Source organism: Cavia porcellus, unplaced genomic scaffold (genome assembly GCF_034190915.1).
Source record: "Cavia porcellus strain 051 isolate PalLab524CR breed Dunkin Hartley unplaced genomic scaffold, mCavPor4.1 scaffold_12, whole genome shotgun sequence".
Lineage (NCBI taxonomy): Eukaryota > Metazoa > Chordata > Mammalia > Rodentia > Caviidae > Cavia > Cavia porcellus.
This window is the reverse complement of record NW_026947495.1, coordinates 69,407,241-69,430,970: the sequence shown is the minus strand read 5'-3', so window position 1 is coordinate 69,430,970 and position 23,730 is coordinate 69,407,241. Positions and strand designations below refer to the sequence as shown.

The 23,730-nt window shown below is 41.4% G+C and overlaps 1 non-coding gene across 1 annotated transcript; it reads left to right on the top strand.

Moving 5' to 3' along the window:
• The first annotated feature begins 22,176 nt into the window (after positions 1–22,176).
• Positions 22,177–22,282, top strand: LOC111754216 (U6 spliceosomal RNA). The gene has a single exon (XR_002788922.1). It is a non-coding gene; the product is annotated as a U6 spliceosomal RNA (small nuclear RNA).
• Positions 22,283–23,730: the final 1,448 nt, after the last annotated feature.

The following is a 23,730-nucleotide window of genomic DNA, read 5'->3' as shown; positions in this document are numbered from 1 at the left end:
GTTTTCAGCTTGGTAGCTGCAGTATCTTCATTAAGTTATGTGTGGCTTTTGGGAGATGGCATGATTTTATCATGGTGCTCACATTTGTAATCAGGCTGTGAAGCGCTGTCTATTCTGTAGTTGGCACGGTACAAAGACGCCTCATTAGTGCTTCTCTGCAGGCTTTTCTTGCAGATACTGACTTCAAAAACCACTGAAAATTGTAATATACATGCTCTTTGCCGTCTAGCAATTTAAAATTTCTTTAGAAAGTTTTATCTTTGGGGTTTTAACCTTTTAGCCAAATTTTTCAAAAGCCAGATGCATGCTGGGTAAACTAGTAAAAATTAGTGGCACACGTGGATTCCCCTTTCCATGAATACTTGAGTATTTTACTATGTCACCCGCAGTGTAATCTGATTCAGGGCCACATGCTGCCCTGAGCCTGGGGGTGGGGTGCAACAGGCCCCTGCCTTTCCACAGCTGGTACCTATTAAGGAAGCAAATACCTAAGTCACAGCCACTGTGAGTAAATAGCAGTGCGAGCTGCCTTCTCCAAGAAATTATTCGCTATTGCATTTCAACCAGCAAAATGACTTTAAAAAATTATTTCAAGGTTAATATTTAGTTCTATGAATTTTAACATTTTAATACACACGAGCCTTTAAGAAGGTGGTTAAAATGAAATAAAGCAGAGATGGCCAGCATAGTGTTACTGAAATCCATCCTTTTGAGTAAAAAAATATGGTTCCCAGCTGTCTTAGTTTTAAGAAAAACAGTATAGTCATACCTTTGATGATGATCTCCGATGTAATTTTGTCTAACAGTGGCTAGGGCTCTATATAAAACACATGTGTTATATATTCTTTGAAAGTTTGTGAAGTAGATATTGTCATTCCTAGTTTATAGGTGAAAAAAATCGAGGATTCAGAACTTCAGAGACATATAAGTATCACAGCTGAGCCTGAGCCCCTCTTATCTGTTTCCCAAGTGATACGTTTTCTGTCCATGCATTTGGGGATAAAAAGATAACATGCGGTGAGCCAGGGATATCGCTCAGCTGTGGAGCACTTACATAGCGTGCGTGAGGTTCTGTCACAAATAGACTAAATAATAAAAAGATAATGTTTTATAGTGTTTTAGAATGTAGTACAGTGCTTTATAGTGTTTTTAAAAAGATGTAGTGCACGGCACATGGCAGGTACCACTGTTTATTTTTAGGTGGAAGTCTGTTGACTGAGAGAAAGGCGATATAATGTAGTCTCAGCTCAGCCCCAGGGACCATCCTTTCCCTTTTGTTATCTTGCCCTCTGATGCCAGCATTTTGATGGAATCACTGAAGTACGGAACGGTCAGGGGTAAACAGTGGTCCTTTTGATGTAAATAGTTTAAAGGTATGTGATTCTCAGTAGAAAAAAAATTTTGTTTTCTACTTTTTATCTTCTCTTTGGAGAAAAGCATGAAATTAATAATGTTCAGTGTGGCCTGGAGGACAGCTGAGGTTAAAAGTTGACAAATAAAAACAGGATCCTGCATTTCTCATTTTTAGATCACTCTCTGTATCCCTCCGGCAACTGTAGTCCTCCAGGTCCCATAATCAAGGAAGAAAAATACTCTGTGACCTAATTTTCCTGGTTTTTCTTCCATAGTTTTTTTTTGAGACAGAGTTTCCCCATGCTTGAATTCACTGGGTCCAGGCTGGCCTCGAACTCACAGCGGTCCTCTTGCCTCAGCCTCCTCAAGTGCTAGGGTTGCAGGTATGCACCACCTGCATGAAATGTCCTGATCATGAAATATTTTTATGACAAGGATTCAACATGTTGCAAGGTGAATAATGCAAGCATCATTCTTTGGGTAAAATGCAAGTATCGTTACGTTCCCACTTCGTTGGGTGTTGGGGACGTGATGCTGGCCGTAGACAGAAAGGATGTGATGTGCTCAGGGCAGTTTGTCCAATAGCAAAGGTTATGGACTGTTGAGGAGACTGATCCAAACAACGAAAGCAGCTGCAGAAAAGAGCTTCCCACTAACCACGGGGTGGAAGGACCGATGCCATGCACTGCACAGCGGTACCCACTTCCTAACGCAGCCACCACCCGTCCCCACACAGTCGGCACTCAGCTAGAGACAGAAAATAATTCAAACCAGGGAACAAAGCATTTCATCATTTACACTAAATGGTAAATAACGCTGACATGTAAAGTCAATGGGGATCGCTATAATGTCTTTATAGCTACATTATATTTGTAATTCTGGGGGAATCGTGGCTTCTCAGAGGAGCAACCCTGTGCTAGCACTGACAGACAGAACTTGAGATGAATAATTATAACCTGACCCAAAAAGACTAATATGAACAAGATCCATATTCAAAAACGCTCCCTGTGATCCACAACTCAAGTGACAGATCAAAGCTTTAAAGAGAATCACGAAGCTCAGAAAAGAAGACTGCATCGTTCTCTGCACATTTATCTCCTTCCCGTCTGGCCACTTGTTCCTTTTCTATTTCTCTTATTGCTTGGCTGATTGAATCGAGCACCTGCCTACAGTAAGTGTATTCATAATTGCAAAAAGATCAAGCAAGAAGTAAAGAAGAAACTGTCCGATGCTCTTTAAATACACTGATCTGTGTCCCTGAAGCCCATCTGGTTGCCTGTAGGTCCCCAGCTCAGTCAGTGTGGTCAGGAGAGACTCTTAGCGCGTAATAGCTGGAACTGTAGCTGTCCGCTTTCCTTCTCGTTGGGAGGGCACTTTGAGACTGCCCTCCACTCCCAGTGATCTGCTGAGTGCATCTTGAAAAGTACTGTAAAGTTGGGACACCTTGATTGAAATTCTCACTTTGCAGCTGCCTATTATTGAGCAGCCTGTAATTTTCAGAATCAGGAGAGATGAGCAGGTTGGAGGCACTGAGCAGAGCCTAAAGCATGAGAAGAGTTTAGAAATTATTAGAATTACTCCACTATCACTTCCAAATCCACCCTGTGGCACCCTGGTCCCGAGAAGGGCTCTAATGAGTGTTCCCCAAGTCTGGATGAGAAAGTGACTTTTCAGGGATCCTGTGCCCTGTCCTGTTCTCTCTCCTCCATCTCTAAGAGGCCAGACTTAAAAAATTCTCTCAACTCTTCCTCAAGTTGAAGACAAACTTTTCCTTTTCTTCCAGCAAGGCAGAGGTGCTTAGAAAGTAGCATGATCAGAAGACTGGAGGAGTGCTTGTTTGATCTTTTAAATGATAAAGTTTTACACAAACCACAGAGAACTCAATTATGGAAATATTTATGTTTTATTCCAAATATTATGATTTATTTTGGAAACCAAAGAACCGCTTTTGAATTCAGGGGGTGGGTAAATTTATAGGATGTTTAATACTTGATGCTGGTTATTTCCATGTAGGTGTCAATTTCCAGATTAATTTATTTAATCCTTGAACTTTTACATGGAACAGTTTGGGGGGAAAAAAAAAACCACTGTTATCCACTGTGATGTATCATAAATAAGCAAAGCAAGTAAAACCATTTTAATGTTGTTTGTAAAATTTGGCTTCCCCACAATGTTATGATTCATAGGACAGTCAGCAAAGGAAGACCACTTGGAAAGATGTGTTCTCAATAAGAGCTGAATTTTTGTCAGAAGAGCTTCTTAGTGTTTTTCATTTCCTAGGGAGCTGCAGAAGTACTAAAATTATGTCGAGACAAAGTGTTTATGTTTCAAAAGTGCAGGCCCCGCATTCCAGGCTCCACACTGAGATCTCTCAAACAGAGGCAGCTTTTATTGGAGCTGGGCAGTGAGGCTAACTCATAAAGGGCCTGGGCTAGTCTATATTGGAAAAACAGACGATAGCCATAGAGGCGGCTGAAAAAGGAACAACCACGTCCGGTGCTTGGCAAACTTTTCCATAAAGGCTCCAGTAGTAAATACTGAGGCTCAAAAATAGACCCTGATAGTACCTGCATGAATGAAGAGGGCTGTGTTCCAATAAAACTTTATTTACAAAAGCAGGCACTGCGCTGGACTGGATTGGGAGGATGAACTGTGGTCTGCCCAGCCTTGGGTGCCTAATGAATGCTCACTGAATGATGTGATCATTCTTTGAACTTAGTGAAATTGGTGGTTTGGGAAGCATAGGAACTTTACTACTCAAAAAGGTGAGGCTACTGTTGAAACTGGACTTCACCTGAGATCTTTCCATTAACGAATCAGTCTTTTAGGTCAAAGGATTTTTTTCATGTCACAAACCTGCTTAAAATGAAGATCTCCTAGAATAGATCAAGTCACCACTTCCATAGACTCTAGTTTATTTACTTCCAGCTTATTAACTTCAGCCCTAGAAGCTTCATAAGAGTTCAAGGTACCGGGCTGGGGATTTAGCTCAGTGGCATAAGCACCTGCCTTGCAAGCAGGCGGTCGTGAGTTCGATCCCTGGTACCAATAAAAAAGAAAAAGACAAAAAAAGAGTTCAAAGTGCCTAGGGTAGAAAAAAGAGGACTGAGGGGGAGAAACTGCCATAAAAGGAACCTAGTAGCTCCCATTCACTCAAAAAACTGCCCCTAGACTCCAGGAGCCACCCAGCCACACATGTATTTTGATCCAGCAGCAAAGGTGTGTTCTTTAGGAATAAAGTCCTGCGAGAAAGAGTGCTCATTCCTCCAGAGTGCTTTTACTCGGCTCCTGCAGACACACATCTCTATCTGTTTTGGCCGAAGGCACAGTACTAGGAGCTGAAGGTAAGAAGTGGAGTGGGTTAACCCACCAGGGAAATTCTGGGTATAATCCTGGGAAACAGAATTTACACTCGACACCAGAAGAAAGGGTAACTCAAGTCCCTCACACTGTCAGTCCTATTTCAGCCTTGCCCTTCCCTCTGTGCATTCCAGTTTGATGCATTGAACTGCGGTCCTAGAACTGATTTTTACTTATTTTTTTAAAGCCAGTGTGCCAGAGGTAGCAGTAATTATTAAGACTGTCATTTTTACTTTTGAGTTTATTTTTGTCTGTGCAGTGCTGGGGATCGAACCCAAGGTCTTGCTGGTAGCTGATAATTTTTAAAAATCTTTTTTTCCTCATCTTTTCTGTTTCCTTAAGATTTTTGTTCAAATTGCTAAAACTTCGAAAAATCTTAGGAAGTGTTTCTAGAATACTAAAGCCCTCTTGTGTGTTTAACCCATTCACTATGAGCTTGATTTACAACTGCTTTTCTTGCTTGATGAATCCCACATGCCCCATAATTTAAACATCGTAATGTGCCCTCACTGGAGTGCCTTTTTATTTGGATGTAAATTGACCCTGAAACTGCTCCCAATCAGAAGTTTGTGTTTGATATACTGTAGCTTAGAGCTCAATACGGTCCTATGAAGGTTCAGGCTGGGAGGATAGGCCTGGGGTTCAATTGCTGCCGTAATTAACCTAGCTCAGGTTAATTTAACCATAAAATATACACTTCAGCTGACTGTTCAACCTGCCACATGTAGGTCTTGAGCCGCTTGAACGGCACGTGTGTTCACCTAAGTACAAAGGAACCCTGAGTTCATTCCTAAAGTTATGCAGCTCAGTTTAAAAAAAAAACATAAGGGCTCTGAGGGATTTTCAATGGAAGATCAGATGCTTGAAGAGTCCTAGATAAGGGAAACTAATAAATTTTTACCTAGTCTTAGAACAAACACAAACCATGGAAGAGTGGTTTATCTGTGCAAATGTGTGGTGGAAAACATTAATGACTTCCATTTGTAGATAATTCTAGAGCTTAATAATAATTCCCACTATTGGCAATTTACACTGCAGGTTTTAGCACGAGAAAATGGCAAATTCCATGACATGTTTAGCTGGAATTATGAAAGTTATTACTTTTCCAAGTACTTATTCAACACTTTCAACCAAATTTGGAAATATTTCAAACTTAGTGTGAGCATCGTCTCAGTGAGTCTTAGTAAAGTCAGGTTCCAGTTTCTCCAGGCTGAGAAGGTAATGAGGGTGCAGTAACAGTGGGAGAAGACTGAGGGGGAGAGGTACCCTGCTTAGGGAGGGACACGGTCACAAAGTTAGAATCATTGTGAAGTGCAGGAAGCTAAGCCTGAGGGTCCTTTGCTCACACAGTACCAGCCTCTTCCAAAGCCCAGCACTAACCATGGGTTTTTAAAAAAATAATTTGCAGGGGCTGGGGATTTAGCTCAGAAGTAGAAGTGCTTGCTTGGCAAGTGAGGTTGTGAGTTTGATCTCTGGTACCAAAATATATATATATATATATATATATATATAATTTAAGATTAAAACAATTATTATCCCATAAACATGTTTTTCTTAAATGCTATAAGCTTCAGAGCTCTCAAAATCAGGGTTCACACTTAGTATTTAGGGAAGACTCCTCTGAGAATGGGATAGTTCAGTTCCCAATAGGATTAAAAGGAGCCTGCTGTGTTCAGCGCAGGAACAGAAATCCAGGTTGGTTCAAAGGCTGTTTGATAATTCTGAAGATGGTACCTGCCCAGCCAGTTGGAGGAGCCGAATGGGAAGAGAGGTAGGAAACACATTGGAGAATTATCAGCAGTGATGTACAGGGCCATGAAAGACATTCCAAGGAGTTGGTTTCTACAGAAATGATGGGTGAAGTCACTGCCGTGTTCTCAGGGGAGAATGACATGACTGGATTTGTGGTTGTCAAAGATTATCCAGACTCAACCAGGAGAAATGATACAGGGGTAGGGTTTGGTTGGAGAAAGGAAGCTGTTGCAGTATTCTAGGTGAGAGACAAGGTGGCTTGGAGCCGTGGTCATGGGAGGAAGCAGACCGGTTTCAGAGATACATTAGGCACCCATCACAGGAACAGCTGGTGGATTGCAGGTACCAGTTGGGAAGAGAAAATCTCAAAGATGTCTTAAGTGAGCTTCCAACGAGAGCCACGAGGTTGCTGGTAATGCTACTACCATCTACACTGAGGAAGGCCCAGAGAATGGGAAAAATTGGGGAGGGATTAAAGAATTTGGATTTGGCTATAATGTTTGAGATACTTACCAGTTACTTAGGAAGATGCTGAATACACTCAGCTATATGAGCACATTTGGGAGAAAGCTAAAATTTCAGGAGTCAGTAACAAATACCTGGTAACTACAACATTTCTAAAATGTAGAGTGTCAGCATCTATTTTTGTTATTGTGTTCACTACTGTTCTTGGTATTGGTCTTGCATTCCATCATTTAATTGAAGCCTGACAAAGCCTCTAAACTGAATTCAGTAGAAGCCTGCATAAAGAATTTACAGAGGAACTGCAGGATTCTTAGTAAAAGGTGTTGGAAGTTGGGTAGAAGTACTGTCAGGGGATTTCAGGAGTCACAAAAAGTTGTTTTTAGGGATATCTAGCAGGGAATTTAGCAATATTACAACAGATCTGGCTTTACACATGTAGACACTTTATGGCGGACACTGCTTTGAAGGTGATAAAAAAGCGGGATTATGGATTTAGACATGGTTCTACATCACTTAATCCCACTGTGTGCAGGAAAGAAGTAGGTATTTGAAATATGTATACAGTGCCAGCTCCATCAATCAGGCTTTAACTTTGTTATCTGAGTTCGTTTACATTTCTCAGCGGCCTGGGAGAAACAATTACATGAGCAACAGTGAATCACTCTGATCAATGAGATCAGGCTTTTGAAGCATCCAGGAAACTTTGAGCTTTCAGTTAGGAGATGTTTTCCAAGTGCTAAAAACTTATTTTCTCAAATAACAAGTAAGAGAAGTGCAGGGTAGTCTGAATTTCCCATTCGTTTCAAGTCTAACTGAAAGTTCTAAGTGTAAGTTTTTAGTAGCATCTGGGGTATAGAATCCCGATATATTCATACTTTTGTGTAGTGTCTGTAGCACCAGGGAGCATTTCAAAGAGCTGGGAAATGAAAATATTATAGCATAAAGGAGAAGTAATTTGCTATGCTGCTATTGAAAGAATTCTTGGTTTTCCCTTAGGCAATATAGATCAGTGTACCCAGTTGGTTAAATAAAATGAAAATTATTATTGAAACCAGTGTTTCTAGTAGGCTTTGAAAGAATATGGATATCACTATGAAATAACTTTGGGCTAAGGAGGAGATCATGAGACTGCAAAATGCTAGGCTCTCAGGGAAGGCATCTATAACTGTGCAGATGGAGAAGGCTCTGGTCCACTTAGCATTCAATGTCACAGAAATCCACAAGTGGATTTTGTATGAATTAGTTTGAACACTTGGAATCCCTTTCTGATTCTTTTTTTTTTTTTGGTCATTCAGTACTGGAGATTGAAGATGGGGTCTTCACATAGCTACCATCTTCCAACTGATTTTTTCTTTTTTATTTTTTGATACAGGGTCTTGCTAAGTCACTAAATTGCCCAGGCTGGTCTTGAACCTGTGATCCTCCTGCCTCAGCCCCCAGAGTGCTGGGATTACAGATGCGCACCACCATGCCTGGCTGATTCTTCTCTGTTTTTGGATGGCAGTTGCATATATATGGATTTTTGGATTTCGTCTTGGTGGCATTTCTGTTCTTCTGCAACTCACATACAAGCTTCTTGAAATATGTATGCTGAAGCCTAGATATGCATTTGGTGGTGGTTGATTAGAAGGCTAATCCAGTTTAAAAACAAAAAAGTAGGAGTGAGGAACACACCAAAAATAAATTATTTTTTGCATTTATTTTATTTTAAAGAGGATAAAACCAAGGAAAAGAAATCAGAATAAAACCATCAAAATAAACCAGTAATACAGGACTTCAAAACCCCACGAAATCAACAATAGTTACCATAATGACTTTTGTTGTCTTTAAATTAGCTGCAGGTACCTTGGGACATAGTGCAAATCGGATAGAACAGAACAGAAGAGAAACAATAAAAACAAAACAATGAATGCAAAAACGACTTCAAAATAAGCCAATAGTAAATCCAAAATGCCTGCCATAATATGTCTTGCTGTCTTATAAATAGCTGCTCATGCCATTAGATTTAAATAGAATCAAACAAAACAAAAGAGAATAAAACCCAACCCAACAAAATAAGGCAAATGATGTGGTTTCCAGGCGGGGATCCTGGTGCGGCTGGGGTCTGGCTGTCTCCACTCTGGCAGCGACCCGGCCCACGCATGTTGCTGGTTTCGAGGCGGGGATCACCCCCTGGTGAGGCCTGGTTCTCTCCCCTCCGCAGTTTGTGAATGGCCCCAAAAATAAATTATAAAAGATGCAAGCAAATATAAGAAATACAGGGAGCAAAAATAACACTTTCAGGGTTTCTTGGCATTACAGTGTTAAGCTGTAAGTAAATACAGAACAATGGTAAAGTCATGTTCTAGAGGAAGGTAGGAAAAGAAGGGAGGACTGTGACAGGATTAAAATGAGACAATTCAGGAGCTCCTACCAGCCGTGCTGCAAAGAAAGCCGTGCAGCTCTCAGCTGCTGCTGTTTGTAGAGTGCTAGGACAGGTGGACAGCCACACTCAGCTAATTCCTGGGAGGCCGTCTCCTCTACCCTCTGCCTCCGACCCAGACCTTCCCTAGCTGTCCTCTAACTGCCTGGTTGGATCTGGGTCGTTAAAAAGTAAATGCTAGCACCTGGGAAGTTAACCACGCCAAGTGTGGAAGCGATTCTGCCTCAGGTGCTCGCAGGTGAGTCACAGGGCTGACAGTCACCCACGGCTTTGGTAGCCAGTCTCGAGGCGCAGCTCCTTGAGAATGCACCCTGCCTGCTGAACACTTAGCACACGCGGACCAGAGGACCCGGAGAGAGCAGCTGCCCTACCAGGGCATGGATGGCCCTTCTGCTTGGGAGCTGCTCCAGAATCTGCCCACACAGCTAGGTTCCCACTCCAGCAACTTCTCCTGCCAGCCCCTCCAGTGCCTCAGTTTCCTTCCTGTAACTGCATCACTTAGACTGTCTCACCAGTCCCCCCACAAACTAACCGGAACTAACCCTGCGCCTACTCAAAACACTAGTGCTGGTTGCACGGTCCATAAATAACCTTATAGGACCCTGGTTCTGTTGCTCTTTATGGTTGAGAGAAATCACTTTTCACTGAAAGAAAACTTTTTAATGAATACGCAGTCTTTATCTCATTGTTGCTCAGTGTGACGTTTATTAAGGTTTTATGAGAAAATGAATAACTTTTCATCAACCACCCATGGAAAAAAAGTGGCTTAAATTTGAGACTTTCACAAGATGAATTTACAGTTGGGGAAATCTGCTAGATGTCTCCTGTTGGTCCTGTTCTTTAATGAATGTGTAAGATAAATGCATCATAGCTAATTTTGCTCCTCTGTTAATAAAATTAGTTGCCTGTGCAGCCTGGTTGACCGGCCTCCCGCTGCACGCAGCTGCTTCAGCATGCTAATTGAACTGTCAACAATAAACACAGGAAAGGAGGCACTTTAAGCTACCATTTCAGGCCACAAAACCCCGCTTTAAGGCTGCCTGCTGTTTCTCCTGACTATGCCTGAAAAGCAATTAAGAAAGGTCTTGTGTAACTGCATTCTGCTAAATCAAGGGTAAGCTGTATGTCCAAGCTCACAAAAGGCACACAAAAAACGTTTGCAAATCTTCTCAGGGCCAAACTGCGTGCAGCGGTGCTTGTAAGAATGTGTGGCCCAATTAATGGAAAAACACTTAGCAGAAAGTTAAATGGCCCTCTTGCCTTTTGCCCTATAAACTGGCGTCTAGCCTTGAGCATGAGAACCTTCTTTCTCCACAAACTTATGTCACCAAGGCGGAAACACAATGAGCCAGATAGGAACCAGTCTAATAGCTTCCCCAGTCCTGGGTGGTAAGAATGTCCACCCAGTGAATACAAGGTGCTTTGTTATCACTAATCGTGGCGCTGAAAAGGTTGCTAAATTCCCACCCGTGATAGCACAAAAGACACTTGGCCAACACAACAGCACTGTTTGACACCGTGGAAAGAGAGGACTACAGGCATCTAGGCTGGGTTAAAAAATAAACAAATAAAATAAAACAAAGACTGCATTTACTGGTAGTTCCATATCCGTTGGTCACATAAACTTAGTTTTTAAATAGCTTATAATTTTAACACATACTTCACCATTTAAAAATTTAGTAATCAAGCCAGGTGCAGTGGCACACTCCTGTGAGCCTAGTGCTCGGGAGGCTGAGGCAGGAGGATACTTGCAAGTTAGGAGACCAGCCTGGCTACAAAGTGAACTCAAGGCCAGCCTGAACCACATAGCGAGACCTTGTCTCAAAAAGACAAAATAAAGAAAAAAATAATTATTAGTCATTCTGAGTGTCAATAAACTCAATGTTTAGGAGTTACTGATATGTTTCATGGGATGAGGTACCCAGGGGAAGTCTTATACCCTAATGCTTAGTCTTATACCCTGAGGTACGGTGCGTGTTACCGCAGTGGCTGTGAGACGTGACCTGGAGAAGCTGCTGGCGCTTTCCACCATGCCAGTCTATGTTTGCTTGAGAGAGTAAGATCTTGAAAATACCAAGCATGAAAAAGCTTGAAGTTTGCTAAGCACAGTGAAACATAAAGTCCCTCCCCAACAAAAGACATTTTAAGCCTACCTTTGTTTATCCGTTTATTTATTTAGAAAATAGGAAGGCTATGTGTTGTGTGGTAAAACCACACATTTTATTTTTATACTTCAGTGAATTTTAATTTTTTGTTAAAAATTAAAAATCTTATTCATATGTGTTAAGCTTACATTTTTAAATTGCAGACAATTTACAATTGTTCTTTGCTATGTACTTGAAGACAGACATAAACCTTAACATGCTGTTTCATCAGAGTTTTATGATTAACCTTATTTTATGGAAGGTTAGAGTTTATGAGAAGTATACATGCACCTAAAGTTATTTATGAGAAGTGAAACTATTCTCACCCAGCTGATTCCAATTGTCCCTTAATTATATTTTTAAGATTAGGCAATGACATATTGTAGTTATTTAAATTTTAAAGGATTATTTTTGTTATTTCAACTGTCAACCTTAAGTGCCTTTACCGTAGACAGCAGCACCCTTTGTTCTGTCAAGTAAAAAGCACTTTAATAAGATTGGACTGGGCTTCTGGACCTATTTTTAGTAAGTCAAGGATATGTCTTAGAAAATATTTCCTCTGGACTTTTTTTTTTTTACAGCTCCCAGTAAAAGCTAATTATCTTTAGGAAAATTAACGTTGAAATCATTCAGCATGTTAATTTAAATTTTGTGGATTGTGCTGGATGAATGGATTTGATGTTTCTTTCTAAAACCAAACTTATTTCAAATACACATAACATTGCTGCAGAATGAATAAACACAATATTAACAAAGCTGCATCTCACATGCATATGATTCAGGACACTTCTGTGTTTAATCTACTGATTCAGGTAAACTATGGTCAGCACCAGTTAGCGGGTAGTTAGATACTTAGAAATTTTTCTTTCTCTTTTGCTCATCTCGTTCTTACTTCATTCTTGTTTGTACAAATCGTAGGACAAAAATTACTAGCATTCAAAACATGTTCTCTGAAGTTACAGTTCTTGCTTACTGATTTGAAGCAGCTATAAAGTTGTGTTTTGAAAATGAGTTTGAAAACATCGCCAAGTAGAAAACTTCTAAAACTTGCATGGTTGGGGTTTATTTTTCATTGTTGAAACAAGCTTGTAGGATGCCTGGTTTCTCGTTGGGCCTAAGACTGTGTAATTCCTACGAATACTTTTGAAAATAGACAAAAAATGAAAGGGTAGCAAAGAAAAGAAAATCAACCAGTACAAGATTTTGTCCCTAAATTTTTGCAGTCAATTAAAGCCCTGTTCAAGGTTAGGCTGGAATGCCTCCAGCTGTGGTGTTCCATGTAAAATAAAATATTGCCAGCTGTGGTCAATTATTTGATTTCCCTATGAAACTTGAGAAACGTGTAATCACTGCTAATCTGGTAAAAGTTGATCAAGTGTGGCATGTTGTGTAATCTACTGATTGCAATTGCTTTTAGGTATGAGTTCAGAGGAGTATCACTGACTGCTTTCTAGATTTCAAGGGCTAAAGTAAGAATTTAACTTGTACATTTCAAATTTAGCTTTATCAGAGAGGATTGGTGAAAAGACCTGTGTTTATCCACTTGAGAGGAAACTCAGCTATTACATGTCTTTGAAGAGTAGTTAATAAAGAAATGCTTATGATAGAATGTAAATGAACAAAGCAAGACCCAAAATTTTATGTATAATGAACCCCGTTGCATTAAAAAACCTGAAGTTAAAAAAATGTTAAACCATCAAAACATTTTTTCTGGTTTCCATTTCTGTTATGCCAAATGTTTGAATAAAAGATTACATTAGGCAGTTTGCATAAGATTTGGGAAAGATCAGAGGGGAAAATATAGTAAAGCCATAAAAAATCTTGAACCAAAAGTAAAAGAACACACACACACACACACACACACAGCAAAAAGTGGAGAGTTCTGAAAACTAGGCGTTCACTTTCAAAACTTATGCCGAGAAGCAGTATCCATGCTGCGTGTGCTTTGGAGATAGGCATTCCCGGGGATCTAAATGTGCTCTTTATCTTTGGTGAGAGTAATAAAGACAAGACTGATTCATTTCTTATAGTCAGCTGTTGAAACCTGGAGCTCATCATAAATCTAGCATCAAGTCTGTAAGGTTTCTGCTTTCTTATCTGTAAAGAAGGAGCATTATCTACCTAACAGGCCAACTAGACAACCAAGCCAGATGGTTTAGAGAAATGCTGAATGCATTTCTGGGACACTGGTAAAAGTTTAATAGGTGTTACCTACTTTTATGAGTTTTCATTGTCTACAATGTTCTATTTTTCAAGTTATGAACTACGATCTGTAGGTTTTATGTTTCTAATGCAATATGTTATCGATATCTTAAGGATCTTTGGAGGGCACCAAATACTTCAAGTTCTCTATGATGAAAGTGCCAGGGTATTAACTCTTACTGTCTCTGAGATCAGTAATTCTAGCGTTTCTTAAACCAGTTAGTTCACACATCTGTCAACATTAACTCAGGCATCGCTTCCTCCGCATTCTGCTACTTACACTTAATGTTCTGCCAACAATGACATTGTCATTTCAGTGTACTGAGCTCCATGTAATTTTGAAGCATGAGCCATCTAGTTTTAACTTCGGCTCTGTGTATCTGATTAATTTATTGATTAATCAGAAAATGGCCAAGGACTAATGCTGCAATTCATGTTTTTTGTTCTGGGGGGTGGATAATATTTCACCCATTTTCAACAGAGATGCTTAAAAAGCCGGTGATATTCTAAATTTCCATGCTCACTGTGCTGCTCCTCAGAGCTATAATTTTACGTAACAATGATTCAAAAGGGGAGCAGAAAGACACTCAAGCTTTGAGATTCCTGTATACATTTGGCCCGTTTGAAAAACGGAAAAAAATATATTGCTCACTAGGGTCTCCTTTTAGTATCCAGCTAACTAGATTGAGCTCTCAATTTGTCTACCAAAACAATGGGTCCTCCATGTGTACTCCAGTCTGCAGGGTCAGTCTGGGTGGCTCTGGACACCTCCACCTCCTCCTCTGAAAATGGCAACGGTCCCCTGCCTTCCTGTGCCAGGGGCTGAGGACTCCAGCAGGACCTTGGAAATCGGAGAGCTGTACCCTTAGAGTTTTCGGGTCCCTTGGTTACACCTCAGAGGATCCTCTAGGGCTGAATGTCCTGTCGTGGTTCTCTTAGAAGCTCTAATGCACACCTCTGTGCTAACTCTGCCTGTTCATCCTTGTGTGAGGGCTTCGACTCCCCATCTTGATGCCCCTCAGGCAAGAAGGCACCTCACAAATGTTACCTCTTGGGGCCATGTCAAGGCCCGGAATCTGTCACCACCCAGCCAGAAGCTCTGTCTCCCTTGGGTGAGCTGTGCATATGCACCCGTCACACTCCTTGCCTGGTTTCTCTTTCATGAAAGTGAGTGTCTATTTCATGGGCTTTTTGCTTCCCTGCCAGTGGGTCTTAGGTGAAATCTTCTAGGTCCTCTGATAGGTGCCCATTTCTTGGAATCTCAGGAGGGCTTGGAATCTCCTCCACGCAAATTCATCTACTTCCTCCCAAGCTCCTGTCAGGCTCCTGACACCAACAGCTTGGGAGGGGAAGGTTCAAGACGCACCTTTCTGAGCTCTCCACTACATAACTAAAGACAATGTCAAGCTAGCGACACCCACATTTATAGCATGATGTGTCTGACATAGGCCAGTGCCCAGATTGCCATTATAGTAGTTCAAGTTTTGTTTTCCTTGGGTTTTGCAGATAACTCCTAAAACAAGATTCACAATGGTGCGGGATTCCCAGCAGGTGATTTTTGCCACGGGGATCCCTTTTCAGAACTGTTTCAAACATCATGGGCATGAGGAGCGTGCTTTCTTTCGGAGGACAAGCACGGGCCTCGCCTGTCTCCATCTCCCACTCTCACCATGCCCGGCCAGATCTGAAGGCTGTTTCATTGTCGCTGGCTGTGGAGACAAACAGGCCCTCGAGGTCCTTCTGAATACCGTGTGACTTTGGGATTTTCCCCTCAGCTGCAACTTGGTATTTTTTCCTGGGGAAATCAGAGAACTCTAGATGTTGGACTAATTTTATTATTAGGAGGAAAATCAAGGTAATTTATGCAAACAAGATAAAAATACTGAAACTCACATACATCAGTTAACCCTTAATTTTCTTAAGATACTTATTACAATATGCCAGATGGTTACTTAAGTCCAAAGAAAATCCTTAAATCAAATCAGCTGGCAGTAAACGGAGGCCAATTGAGCCACAAAAGATAGAGATTTGTGTGATTGTTTATTTAATCTAAACATAAACGTCAAGAGTTTAAAGCCCCTAAAGCCATGTTTCTTTTCCATTTGGAAAATTGCAACTAAGGTTTTTTTCCATTGTCTATTTTGGTTCTCATGAAGCAGAGACACGGTCTGATGAGGCCATGGTAATGAAATCCACACCCGCCTCCAAATTTTCTCTTCAGCAGGGTCCAGTTGACAGCATCTTTAACACTTGCTGCTATTAATAAAACCTGAATAAAATGATGCCTTTGTCTGAGGACATTAGCAGAATTGTAGAGAGTTGCAAAGGACAGGGGGTGGAGAGGAGGGTGGAGGAGGTCGGTCGTCCAGGGCACCAACATAAAGTGGCTAACTGTGTTCAGGGAGCAGCACCCCACCAGCCACCAGTGAACCAACCACAGGGATGGTGCTGCCAGCCGGGGTGTCCGCAGGGCTGGGGACAGTTCTGTGCACCTTCAGCAGTTCCATCACAAGCCCTGCTCTGAAATTCTAAAGACTATTTATGCACTTAATGAGGCAGGTTTAAAAATTAGAGTCTTGCCTGTCCATATGTTAATGAACAATTTAGAAGTACATTATAAAGCTGTCTAAATATTTCAAACTAAGGAAACTGTACCATCTACCCTTCCCCATCCAACCCCTGCCCTATAGAAAAAATGTTTCCCTGTGTGGTTGTAATTGAGGGTAGTGCAATGTTTTAGCACCCTGGCTGGACACTAAAATCACCTAGAAACTCTGGGTCCGACCATAGTCCAACAGAAATGGTATCTCAGTGTAGGCCCAAGCCTGGGTTCATCTAGCTGCCCGCTAGGGCTCTGCAGCTGATTGCAATGTGCCAAGATGCAGGAGGACAGTGCAGTGGCGGTTACCACAGTCCCTTCAGGCTTTAGTGTGCACCAAAATCACCTGACTGCTCGTGCAAACAGATTTATGGGCCATGCTCCTGGAAGTACTGATTCTGTTGGTCTGGACTGAGGTCATTTTGTCTCTGAGTCCCGGTCCTAGTTGCTGCTCTGGCACCCATGATTTGAGAACTACTGCTATGACAAGATTCCTGGGCCACTCAGCACTTTCCTGTGCAAGAAATCTTGCGCAGGAGTTGTCAACAGCGGAATTTGGAGCAGGGGCATCGAGCCCGAGTGGAGGAAAGATTTTTAAGAAAAGATGAAGGCGTGAATGATAAGATCAAAGGGGAAATTTTGAATTTTAAAAGTACAGGCTGGACAGTTTTCCCAGAGAAGTTTAGGACAACAGAGGGGAACTCCAATGAGTTGAGATAATTTAAAAGAAGAGTTCTTGGGCTGTCTGTGTTTTCTTCCATGTGCCAAAATATAGGTAACAGTTAGTTTGGGTTACGTCACCCCACCAACATCATTAGTGCCACTTCTGTCATGAATGAGCCACAGGTATTCCGCTTTCCTAAGCCTTAAGTTCTTGTTCCCGTTGGCTTTTCCACAACCACTTAACTTGGACAGTTCCTTAAAGAAATGAGAGTTATTAGAAGGAACAGCATTGCAGAGCCTTAGAGTTGGAGAAAGAAGTCTAGGAGAGACTATTTAGGACTGTTTAGCGGGTGGCATGAACCGTGAAAAACTTACCCCATGACTCCCAGATCTTGATGGTCAAAAGAAACCTGAGTGTAGAATCCTACGTCAGTTGCAGTGAGGAAGGAGGGAGGGTTGGGGTGAGAGACCCAGAAGGGCTCTGCAAAGCAGGCTGCCCTTCCTGGATTTCTTGTCATCCACACAAGGCTTGGACAAGGTCAGATTTGGGCTGAGAGGCTCTGAGGTGGAGCGGGCTGGAGGAGTCGCTGCTGTGGCCCGAGACAAACTGTCAATTGCTCGTGTGACAAGAGTCCACTCACAAACAGGCCACAGAACCAAAGGTGCTATTTATTCCAAACTGTAGAAATCATGGCAACACTTCCTAGAAAGGTCACAGCAGACGTCACCTTTGTTTTTTGTGCCCACTCTCAGGGCAGGAGACATTAACAAGCCTGAAAAATAGGTTCACAGTAAAGTAGGAACCGGGGTTCTAGGTATCATGAGCAACACTGCTGTCTTCTGGGCTGGTGAGTGAGGGTACAACTGAAAAACTGAGAAAAGAAGCTGCTGAAGTTGCTTTTAGGAGAATCCTGTGGGGCTTGTCATTCCTTGGTTGCACAATTGGTTTTTAGCCATGTATGAGATGCGATTGAAAAGTACAGTGCATGTTCATGCTTTAAAAACATTTACCACAGCAAAAGACACATTGCCACGAATCCCCATCGGAGTATTCCCCCTCGCTGTAAACACACTTATCCAATAGTTCTCGCCACTTTGAGGCAGTTCGGGAAGTTCTCTTCTGTGTCTTTAGCGGTGCTGTTGTGGCTGCCTCAGTGTCCTGAATAGATTCCAGCTGTTTACCTTTCATAGTCATTTTGATTTGGGGGAAGAGCCAGAAGTCACCCAGGGCCAGATCTGGTGAACTGGGTGGAGGAGGACACACTGTATTAGTTTTACAAAACTGACTTTGTTGGATGCACTTGACCACGGCAGCATGCACCACATTTCTTTTTAATCACAACTGATACAGGCCCTCACGAAAGAGCACCTCCAGAGCTGCTTCAGAAGAGGCAAGAACAATGGGATAAATATGTTAAAAGTGAGGGGAGTGTTTTGAAGGGAATTAATGGCAATGCATCTTTTACTGTGATAAATTTTTAAAAAATAAGCATTCACCGTGTACTTTGATCTTTATACTTGTGAATATTTTGTCAGCATATCCCACTGAGAGGGGGATGGAACTAATCTAGGTATCAGAAAACCCAAGGTCCAAAGCTACTTTTATCATTCATTTGCACTGTGAGCTCCAGCACTTCAGCTCCCTGACTTTCCATATCCGCTTACAAAATGATTTTCTTTGAGATTACATCTGACTGATATCCTAGGAAACAAAGAGGACTCTGGTGTTGGGGCCTATTTAGGACCCAGTTTTGGAAGCGTATAGGTGGCATCAAATAAGATTCCAATTAAGAAAAACTGCATGCTGTTTTCTTTGAGTTTGGGGTTGAGACCAAAATAAAGTTTTAAAATAACATGAAGTAGACGCTTGTCCCTAAGGTAGGACAAGCAGGACAGATGCTCTAACAGTGTGGCTTTGGTAAACAAGAAATTTGGAAACATTAGCACAATACTGTAATAGAGTGAAATGACTATTTGAGTTTTCTTTTTTTTTTTTCTTCTTGAAGAGTAGAAAGTAGTTTACATTAATAAACTCCTAAACTATGTGAGGTTTATACTGCAATCTTTATACATTATTGCCCTATTTCTTCCAGAACTTTTTTTAAAAAAGAGATAGTCATTATCTTTTGCAAAAATTTTTGTTTCCCATTCTTTGTTCTATTTCTACTTCATGCATTTTTTGACTAAAGTAGAAACAAATATGAAAATTCAAATGAGGCACTTATAAATTATAACTGAGTTGTTAGGATACAGTCATGAATGTAAGATTGTATACAAGTAGCTATTTTATACAATTGCATTATTAAGCTAATTAGTACTAAAATGATAATGGTATTAGAATCTCAGATCACCCTTATTGGTCATTTGTGGTTTATCAGTCTCATTCTCTCACTGAAACCTAATTTCCATTGAACTAATAATATAAATGTCATCCTTCTTTTAGTTACTGGTTCCATCTCTCCTCATTTAGGGCTTTCTCCTTCTGAATGTACTCCTCATCACTAAAATTTACTGTTGAATGTTTTTGCTTCCCAGATGAGTATGCTCAAGATGTCCCTGCAACATACAAGGGGAGCGGGGAGAGAGAACAGCAGAGATCTCCAGGCTTGGGTGAAGGCAAATTGGTGTGGAGTTTATTGTGCCTGGGTGCAGGCAGGCAGAGAGTGAGAAAGCCATCTGCCCCGAACAAAGAGAAGTGGGCCTCTTTTATAGGGATGGAAAGAAGGCAGGGGACATTAGGAAGATTTTAATAAACATCTGTGGTCAGAGTTCTCTGGCTGTCTTATACCTCAGCGGGCAAAGTCCTTAAAGTGTCCGGCGTAAATTTTTGGGTGTCTCCAGATGTCCCCAGATGTCCCAGGACCTGCAAAATTCCCTGTCCTATCTTATCTTCTTTACAGCATCCTGTGCTGGCTGATCAGTTTTCTGCTGACAGGACTGTTTCTGCTGGCAAGCAGGTTGGGGTTGGGGGAGTCGGGTCCGATTCGAGACTTGCAGTCTGACTCTCAAAACAGTCGAGTCCTGTCTGCCCACTGCCGGGTCAGTCTTTCCTTCTGTTTCTTTTTCTCCCCTGACCTCTAGCTTTCCTGTCCCCTCTTGGTCTCCCTTCCCTCCTGTTTCTCCTCCCACAATCTCACACTTTCTCCTCCCACAATCTCACCCTTTCTCTCATTTGTTGGTCTAGTACTTTTGGAGAGCAGGCTTCCCCTCTGTTGTCTAGAACGGAAATGAGTTTTGGCAAACATGAGTACGCTGGAAGGCTGGGCTTTGTCCTTATGGCATTTTCTGTGTGGTAAAGATGACAGACATTTAGGAACCATGCGGCGGACTGTCCTGACTTTTCTCCACCTCCGATCCATTGCAGTTGGGTTGGAAACTTCAGTGTAGCCACCAGGGAGCTCTCAGACTGAATGACTGCTTTGTAGATTTTTACCATCTCATTCTTCTATAAATGTCCTCGTTCTAGGTTTTTGTCTCTATTCTTCACTAGCTTGCTTATTTTATCCTCCAGACTTTCTTGGCTTCTTTTTCTGTATCACTGAAATGGGTGGTATTTTTGTACTGTCTGTCCTTGACCCCTTTTTTGTATTATTCTGCTGTCCTCAGGCAAATCTACTTCATGCATTCAGCCAGCACCTCTAGACCTGTAGTTACACAGCCTTCCCTCACTGTCGCTATCTTTTGAATGGCTCCTGGGACCCAGCTTCCTCTGTTCAGCTGTCTGGTGGGCATTCATATGCTCTCTCAGACTCAGTAGGTCCTACACTGAGTTTATTTCCTACCAAACTGGTGGCTCCTTTTATATCTCCACCTTTGTTTGGAGAATGACCATACCTAATTGCCATGTTCACCTGTTGAAATGAAAGCAGGATTTTCAAGAACTGGCTTGCATAGGTAAGATTTGAATTGAAATTTAAATGACAAAAAAGGAGCTGGTCACCATATTTGGGGGACAGAGTATTTGTATTCCAGGTAGGACAACAGGAAGTAAAGTCCTAGAGGTAGAGCATGGATTTTGAGGAGTCCCTGGAAGAGCAGCAGTCCAGCGTGGCGTGGGGACAGGAGGAAAAGAGGGAAGCAGTGCCGAAGGGTTCAGAAGTCGGTGGGAGCTCCATCACCATGTGGCAGGGAGTAGAGAAGGGTAAATTTTATTTCAAGCCAGAATGGAGCGTGGAAGGGAATGTTATCTAGGTACATAGGAATAAGGTGAAAGTGAACCCTATAGGTTGACAGGATGGATCCTCAAAGGGTGAAGTGGGAAAGGCAGGGCAGATGTAAAGGCAGTTTGCAAAATCTGTAAGGCTTTTACGTTTTGTGGTGTGCTCGGTAGGGGACTGTGGAAAGCTTAAGGGCGAATTGTGTTGTTTCAGAAGCACAGTTTTGGCAGAATTAAGGAGGATAAACTGGCCAAACATAAAGCTTTTAGAGAAAGATGGAGGTTGCAAAGAGACAATATCAGTCAGTGTCTACAGAGGGAAAAAGGATTTGTGAAAGATTAATATGGAATGGAGTCAACGGAATATACAGAAAAAGGCATTATTGGGGTAGCCTTGCATTAATCAGATCTGTTTCCCTGGTTTCAACTCTACTTTTATAAAAAGACCTACCTGAAGGTATTAATATACTGTCTATACCAGTAAGTACTACATAGTCTATGTTTTAATTTCATACCACAAGATGTCTTTTTACTTATCTCACATTACTATGTTATTTTGAAAAGCTACGCAAGATTAATTTAAATTCGTGTAACATCCCAGAAATAATTCTGTAAGTTAACTATTATTTACTATAGACACAAATATATAAATGCTGTCTTGATGTCAAGATAGTTTATCATCTAATTTTTTAAGCTAAAAGTTAAGAGTAAGAACTCAATCAAGGTTTTGTTGTCTTGACTCAAATGGAATTATTTCTCTTTAAATGTGTCACAGCCAAAGATTCAAGGAAGAATTCTTTGTTCATGCTGGGGAAACACCATTAAAATACCTCTGTAACCCTCTAGCCAACTTTTTTGCTGTGGATTACTCAGATAGGAACACAAAGATCCTGAATTGTTTAAGTTTTAACTCTCTAGTCCTTTTGAGGCTAAGACACTAACGCACTGCCTGTTCTAACACTGTAGTTCCACAGTGTGGCTTTTCTATAATCAAATAAAGGATAATAGGCCAAAAAAATTACATAAAACAGTATATACTTTTTATTACAAAAATCACTCAGGGCTGGTTCGGCAGCACATATACTAAAATTGGAACAATACATAGAAGATTAACATGTCCCCTGCACAAGGGTGATATGCAAATTCATGAAGCATTTCCTATTTAAAAAAACGAACTCACAAAAGTCACACAACTGTGGGTTGTCATTTCACTGTGTTGGGAAGAATGTTTTCTATTATATATTTTGCTCATCAGTAAAAGGATGAATGTTTCATGATGCCTTTGAAGTGCAAGCAAAAATGACAGGCTGGAAGAGGAATATCTTGCAGCTCCAGAGCAAAGCAGTCTTGGTGTGTGTTTCAGGGCAGTGTTTCTCATAGTCTGTAGGTGTTATGAGCTGTATCCAGATATCCCCCCAAGTCTCATGTCATCACAGGCGGGACTTCTCAGAGGCAGCTGGATCTAGAGTGTGTGATGCTGAGAGTGTGGCCATGAGGCAGGGACTGAGTCATGGTGCAAAGCTCAGATTAGGGGTGCTAGGATTAAGTGGGTAGAATTTAGGGGAAAGAGGGCGGCTGTGCTTACTCATCACTTGCTCCTTCACTTCTTTGCTGCCTTCCTGCCTTCTGCCCATTATGAACTGTTTCTCTTCTGCCATGTCCCCCTGCCATGTGCCATCCTGCCTTGGAGGTAGCCAATTATGAACCGAAACCTCTGCAAACTGTGATCCAAAATACACCTTTCCTCCTTTAACTGTGGGCACTGGCTATTTTGTCACAGCAACAAGATAATAGCTAAAGCAGTAAGTCTGTCCTTTTACCCACAGACAGCCTTAGCATAGGAGCCAGTGCACTACGGGAGCGGCACCATCAGGGCCACAGGCAGAGGCCTGGGGCATGGCTCAGGGGCAGAGTGCTTGGCTTGCTGTCTGGAGTTGCATATCCAGCTCTGCAAGCAACAACAACCCTCTCAATATGTCAATATATTGATATAGATAGATATGATATGCAATGATATATATATATGCATAAGAAACTTTCTATGTATTTTAAAGTGCTCAGTGACAGTTTGGAGATAACTCTTTGGGATCAGTCATACTGCTGGAACTCTTGTACTTTGTTAACATTAACAAAATAGAATCACCATGCATGGGTGCAACTCAGTGGAAGAGGCCTTGCCTAGCATGTGTGAGGCTTGGGGTTCAATCCCTGCAAAAGGAAAAAAGAAAAAATTGCTCATAATTCAGGATCTCAACCATGTTAAAAATAGACATTTTCCAAATAAACATTAAGCAACTAAAAAGTTCCAGTGTTTTTTAAATACAGCAACACAAGTGACAGAAATATAACACTGAGGAGCACAGTGACTAACAACTGCTCAAGAAAGTGAAGAATTAGAGTATTTTCCACATAATAACAGTATTGAATGAGGTGTCATGCTGAAAACACATTAGGAAATTTAAAAAGTTGGTGGATTTGCAATGGCTATATTTGGTATAGGGCATTATATAATCACTGTTCTAACTTTAACAAACCTACATCACAGCCAGCATTAGAGTATACTAGTCACTTCATGAATGTTTGAATTAATGTGAAAATGGCAAATTACATGCCA